Source organism: Triticum aestivum, chromosome 1A (genome assembly GCF_018294505.1).
Source record: "Triticum aestivum cultivar Chinese Spring chromosome 1A, IWGSC CS RefSeq v2.1, whole genome shotgun sequence".
Taxonomy (NCBI): domain Eukaryota; kingdom Viridiplantae; phylum Streptophyta; class Magnoliopsida; order Poales; family Poaceae; genus Triticum; species Triticum aestivum.
This window is the reverse complement of record NC_057794.1, coordinates 458,288,148-458,295,876: the sequence shown is the minus strand read 5'-3', so window position 1 is coordinate 458,295,876 and position 7,729 is coordinate 458,288,148.

Here is a 7,729-nt window from a genome sequence, read left to right as displayed (position 1 = left end):
CGATAACCCTCCGGCTCTCCGGTTTTCTCCGAAATCACCCGCAACACTTCCGGTGTGTGAATATAGCCGTCCAATATATCAATCTTTATGTCTCGACCATTTCGAGACTCCTCGTCATGTCCATGATCACCTCCGGGACTCTGAACTAACTTCGGTACATCAAAACTCATAAACTCATAATATAACTGTCATCGAAACCTTAAGCGTGCGGACCCTACGGGTTCGAGAACAGTGTAGACATGACCGAGACACGTCTCCGGTCAATAACCAATAGCGGAACCTGGATGCTCATATTGGCTCCCACATGTTCTACGAAGATCTTTATCGGTCAGACCGCATAACAACATACGTTGTTCCCTTTGTCATCGGTATGTTAGTGGCCCGAGATTCGATCGTCGGTATCTCAATACCTAGTTCAATCTCGTTACCGGCAAGTCTCTTTACTCGTTCCGTAATACATCATCTCGCAACTAACTCATTAGTTGCAATGCTTGCAAGGCTTATGTGATGTGCATTACCGAGAGGGCCCAGAGATACCTCTCCAACAATCGGAGTGACAAATCCTAATCTTGAAATACGCCAACCCAACATTTACCTTTGGAGACACCTGTAGAGCTCCTTTATAATCACCCAGTTACGTTGTGATGTTTGGTAGCATACAAAGTGTTCCTCCAGCAAATGGGAGTTGCATAATCTCATAGTCATAGGAACATGTATAAGTCATGAAGAAAGCAATAGCAACATACTAAACGATCGAGTGCTAAGCTAACGGAATGGGTCAAGTCAATCACATCATTCTCCTAATGATGTGATCCCGTTAATGAAATAACAACTCTTTGTCTATGGTTAGGAAACATAACCATCTTTGATTAACGAGCTAGTCAAGTAGAGGCATACTAGTGACACTCTGTTTGTCTATGTATTCACACATGTATTATGTTTCCGGTTAATACAATTCTAGCATGAATAATAAACATTTATCATGATATAAGGAAATAAATAATAACTTTATTATTGCCTCTAGGGCATATTTCCTTCAGTCTCCCACTTGCACTAGAGTCAATAATCTAGATCACATCGCCATGTGATTTAACATCAATAGTTCACATTACCATGTGATTAACACCCATAGTTCACATCGTCATGTGACCAACACTCAAAGGGTTCACTAGAGTCAGTAATCTAGTTCACATCTATATGTGATTAACACCCAAAGAGTACTAAGGTGTGATCATGTTTTGCTTGTGAGAGAAGCTTAGTCAACGAGTCTGCCAAAATTCAGATCCGTATCTATTTTGCAAATTTCTATGTCTACAATGCTCTGCGCGGAGCTACTTTAGCTAATTGCTCCCACTTTCAATATGTATCCAGATGAAGACTTAGAGTCATTCGGATCAGTGCCAAAAACTTGTATCGACGTAATCCTTTTACGACGAACCTTTTGTCACCCCCATAATCGAGAAACATATCCTTATTCCACTAAGGATAATTTTGACCGATGTCCAGTGATCTACTCTTAGATCACTATTGTACTCCCTTGCTTAACATAGTGTAGGGTATACAATAGATCTGGTACACAGCATGGCATACTTTATAGAACCTATGGCTGAGGCATAGGGAATGACTTTCATTCTCTTTCTATCTTCTTCCGTGGTCGGGCTTTGAGTCTTACTCAATTTCACACCTTGTAACACAGCCAAGAACTCTTTCTTTGACCGTCCAATTTTGAACTACTTCAAAATATTGTTAAGGTATGTACTCATTGAAAAAAAACTTATCAAGCGTCTTGATCTATCTCTATAGATCTTGATGCTTAATATGTAAGCAGCTTCACCGAGGTCTTTCTTTGAAAAACTTCTTTCAAAATACTCCTTTATGCTTTGCAGAATAATTCTACATTAATTTCGATCAACAATATGTCATTCACATATACTTATCAGAAATGTTGTAGTGCTCCCACTCACTTTCTTGTAAATACAGGCTTCACCGCAAGTCTGTATAAAACTATATGCTTTGATCATCTCATCAAAGCGCATATTCCAACTCCGAGATGCTTGCACCAGTCCATAGATGGATCGCTGGAGCTTGCACATTTTGTTAGCACCTTTAGGATTGACAAAACCTTCTGGTTGTTTCATATACAACTCTTCTTTAATAAATCCATTAAGGAATGCAGTTTTGTTTATCCATTTGCCAGATTCCATAAAAATGCGGCAATTGCTAACATGATTTGGACAGACTTAAGCATCGCTACGAGTGAGAAACTCTTATCGTAGTCAACACCTTGAACTTGTCAAAAACCTTTTGCGACAATTCTATCTTTGTAGATAGTAACACTACTATCAGCGTCTGTCTTCCTCTTGGAGATCCATTTATTTTCTATGGCTTGCCGATCATCGGGCAAATCCATCAAAGTCCATACTTTGTTCTCATACATGGATCATATCTCAGATTTAATGGCCTCAAACCATTTCGCGAAATCTGGGCTCATCATCGCTTACTCATAGTTTGCAAGTTCGTCATGGTCTAGTAACATGACTTCTAGAACAGGATTACCGTACCACTCTGGTGCGGATCTCACTCTGGTTTACCTACGAGATTCGGTAGTAACTTGATCTGAATTTACATGATCATCATCATTAGCTTCCTCACTAATTGGTGTAGTAGTCACAAGAACAAATTTCTGTGATGAACTACTTTCCAATAAGGGAGAAGGTACAATTACCTTATCAAGTTTTCTACTTTCCTCCCACTCACTTCTTTCGAGAGAACTCCTTCTCTAGAAAGGATCCTTTCCCAGCAATGAATAGCTTGCCTTCGGATCTGTGATAGAAGGTGTACCCAACTTTTTTCTTTTTGGGTATCCTATGAAGACGCACTTCTCCGATTTGGGTTTGAGCTTATCAAGTTGAAACTTTTTCACATATTCATTGCAACCTCAAACTTTTAAGAAACGACAACTTAGGTTGTTTGCCAAACCATAGTTCATACGGTGTCGTCTCAACGGATTTAGATGGTGCCCTATTTAACGTGAATGTAGCTGTCTCTAATGAATAACCTCAAAACAATAGCGGTAAATCAATAAGAGACATCATAGATCACACCATATCTAATAAAGCACGGTTACGACGTTCGGACACACCATTACACTGTGGTGTTCCAGGTGGCGTGAGTAGTGAAACTATTTCACATTGTTTTAACTGAAGGCCAAACTCGTAACTCAAATATTTTACTTCTGCGATCATATCGTAGAAACTTTTATTTTGTTACGATGATTCTCCACTTCACTCTGAATTTTTTTGAACTTTTCAGACTTATGTTTCATCAAGTAGATATACTCATATCTGCTTAAATCATCTGTGAAGGTCAGAAAATAATGATACTTGTCGCGAGCTTTAATATTCATCGGACCACATACATCAGTATGTATGATTTCCAACAAATCTATTGCTCGCTCCATTGTTCCGGAGAACGGAGTCTTAGTCATCTTGCCCGTAAGGCATGGTTCGCAAGCATCAAGTGATTCATAATCAAGTGATTCCAAAATCCCATCAGCATGGAGTTTCTTCATGCGCTTTACACCAATATGACCTAAACGGCAGTGCCACAAATAAGTTGCACTATCATTATTAACTTTGCATCTTTTGTCTTCAATATTATGAATATGTGTATTACTACGATATAGATCCAATGAACCATTTTCATTGGGTGTGTAACCATATAAGGTTTTATTCATGTAAACAGAACAACAATTATTCTCTAACTTAAATGAATAACCGTATTGCAATAAACATGATCAAATCATATTCATGCTCAACGCAAACACCAAATAACACTTATTTAGGTTCAACACTAATCCCGAAAGTATAGGGAGTGTGCGATGATGATCATATCAATCTTGGAACTACTTCCAACACACATCTTCACTTCACCCTTAACTAGTTTCTGTTCATTCTGCAACTCCCATTTCGAGTTACTAATCTTAGCAACTGAACTAGTATCTAATACTGAGGGGTTGCTATAAACACTAGTAAAGTACACATCAATAACATGTATATCAAATATACTTATGTTCACTTTGCCATCCTTCTTATCCGCCAATCACTTGGGGTAGTTCCGCTTCCAGTGACCAGTCCCTTTGCAGTAGAAGCACTTAGTCTCAGGCTTAGGACTAGACTTGGGCTTCTTCACTTGAGCAGCAACTTGCTTGCCGTTCTTCTTGAAGTTCCCCTTCTCCCCTTTGCCCTTTTCTTGAAACTAGTGGTCTTGTCAACCATCAACACTTGATGTCTTTCTTGATTTCTACCTTCATCGATTTCATCATCATGAAAAGCTCGGGAGTCGTTTTCGTCATCCCTTGCATACTATAGTTCATCACGAAGTTCTACTAACTTGGTGATGGTGACTAGAGAATTCTGTCAATCACTATCTTATCTGGAAGATTAACTCCCACTTGATTCAAGCGATTGTAGTACCCAGACAATCTGAGCACATGCTCACTAGTTGAGCGATTCTCCTCCATCTTTTATCTATAGAACTTGTTGGAGACTTCATATCTCTCAACTCGGGTATTTGCTTGAAATATTATCTTCAACTCATGGAACACCTCATATGGTCCATGACATTCAAAATGTCTTTGAAGTCCCGATTCTAAGCCATTAAGCATGGTGCACTAAACTATCAAGTAGTCATCATATTGAGCTAGCCAAACGTTCATAACATCTGCATCTTCTCCTGCAATAGGTCTGTCACCTAGCGGTGCATCAAGGACATAATTCTTCTGTGCAGCAATGAGGATAAACCTCAGATCACGGATCCAATCCGCATCATTGCTACTAACATCTTTCAATACAATTTTCTCTAGGAACATACCAAAATTAACACAGGGAAGCAACAACGCGAGCTATTGATCTACAACGTGATTTACAAAATACTACCAGGACTAAGTTCGTGATAAATTTAAGTTCAATTAATCATATTACTTAAGAACTCCCACTTAGATATACATCCCTCTAATCCGATCACATGATCCAAATAACTAAACCATGTCCGATCATCACGTGAGATGGAGTAGTTTCATTGGTGAACATCACTATGTTGATCATATCTACTATATGATTCATGCTCGACCTTTCGGTCTCCGTGTTCCGAGGCCATATCTGTATATGCTTGGCTCGTCAAGTATAACCTGAGTATTCCGCGTGTGCAACTGTTTTGCACCCGTTGTATTTGAACGTAGAGCCTATCACACCCGATCATCACGTGGTGTCTCAGCATGAAGAACTTTCACAACGGTGCATACTCAGGGAGAACACTTCTTGATAATTAGTGAGAGATCATCTTAAAATGCTACCGTCAATCAAAGCAAGATAAGATGCATAAAAGATAAACATCACATGCAATCAATATAAGTGATATGATATGGCCATCATCATCTTGTGCTTGTGATCTCCATCTTCGAAGCACCGTCGTGATCACCATCGTCACCGGCGCGACACCTTGATCATCATCGTAGTATCGTTGTTGTCTCGCCAATCTTATGCTTGCATGACTATCGCTACCGCTTAGTGATAAAGTAAAGCATTACAGCGCAATTTCATTGCATACAATAAAGCGACAACCATATGGCTCCTGCCAGTTGCCGATAACTTGGTTACAAAACATGATCATCTCATACAATAAATTTCTAGCATCGTGTCTTGACCATATCACATCACAACATGCCATGCAAAAACAAGTTAGACGTCCTCTACTTTGTTGTTGCAAGTTTTACGTGGCTGCTACGGGCTTAAGCAACAACCAATCTTACCTACGCATCAAAACCACAACGATAGTTTGTCAAGTTCGTGATGTTTTAACCTTCGCAAGGACCGGGCGTAGCCACACTCGGTTCAACTAAAGTTGGAGAAACTGTCACCCACTAGCCACCTTTGTGCAAAGCACATCGGGAGAACCGGTCTCGCGTAAGCGTACGCGTAATGTCGGTCCGAGCCGCTTCGTCCAACAATACCGCCGAAACAAAGTATGACATGCTGGTAAGCAGTATGACTTCTATCGCCCACAACTCACTTGTGTTCTACTCGTGCATATAACATCAACACATAAAACCTAGGCTCTGATACCACTATTGGGGAACATAGTAATTTCAAAAAATTTCCTACGCACACGCAAGATCATAGTGATGCATAGCAACGAGAGGGGAGAGTGTGATCTACGTACCCTTGTAGACCGACAGCGGAAGCGTTAGCACAACGCGGTTGATGTAGTCGTATGTCTTCACGGCCCGACCGATCAAGCACCGAAACTATGGCACCTCCGAGTTCTAGCACACGTTCAGCTCGATGACGATCCCCGGACTCCGATCCAGCAAAGTGTCGGGGAAGATTTCCATCAGCACGACGGCGTGGTGACGATCTTGATGTTCTACCATCGCAGGGCTTCGCCTAAGCACCGCTACAATATTATCGAGGATTATGGTGGAAGGGGGCACCGCACATGGCTAAGAATATGATCACGTGGATCAACTTGTGTGTCTATGGGGTGCCCCTGCCCCGGTATATAAAGGATCAAGGGGAGGAGGCCGGCCGGCCCCTATGGCGCGCCAAGGAGGAGTCCTCCTCCTAGTAGGAGTAGGACTCCTACTAGGAGGGGGGAAGAAATGGGGAGGGAGAAGGAAAGGGGGGCGCCGCCCCCCCTCTCCTAGTCCAATTCGGACCAGGGGGGAGGAGGCGCGCGGCCCACCTTTGGCTGCCCCTCTCTCTCTCCACTAAGGCCCATATGGCCCATTGCTTCTCCCGGGGGGGAGGGGGGTTCCGGTAACCCTCCGGCTCTCCGGTTTTCTCCGAAATCACCCGGAACACTTCCGGTGTCCGAATATAGCCGTCCAATATATCAATCTTTATGTCTCGACCATTTCGAGACTCCTCGTCATGTCCATGATAACATCCGGGACTCCGAACTAACTTCGGTACATCAAAACTCATAAACTCATAATATAACTGTCATCGAAGCCTTAAGCGTGCGGACCCTACGGGTTCGAGAACAATGTAGACATGACCGAGACACGTCTCCGGTCAATAACCAATAGCGGAACCTGGATGCTCATATTGGCTCCTACATATTCTACGAAGATCTTTATCGGTCAGACCGCATAACAACATACGTTGTTCCCTTTGTCATCGGTATGTTACTTGCCCGAGATTCGATCGTCGGTATCTCAATACCTAGTTCAATCTCATTACCGGCAAGTCTCTTTACTCGTTCCGTAATACATCATCTTGCAACTAACTCATTAGTTGCAATGCTTGCAAGGCTTCTGTGATGCGCATTACCGAGAGGGCCCAGAGATACCTCTCTGACAATCGGAGTGACAAATCCTAATCTCGAAATACGCCAACCCAACATTTACCTTTGGAGACACCTGTAGAGCTCCTTTATAACCACCCAGTTATGTTGTGATGTTTGGTAGCACACAAAGTGTTCCTCCGGCAAACGGGAGTTGCATAATCTCATAGTCATAGGAACATGTATAAGTCATGAAGAAAGCAATAGCAACATACTAAACGATCGGGTGCTAAGCTAATGGAATGGGTCATGTCAATCACATCATTCTCCTAATGATGTGATCATGTTAATCAAATGACAACACATGCCTATGGTTAGGAAACATAACCATCTTTGATTAACTAGCTAGTCAAGTAGAGGCATACTAGTGACACTTTGTTTGTCT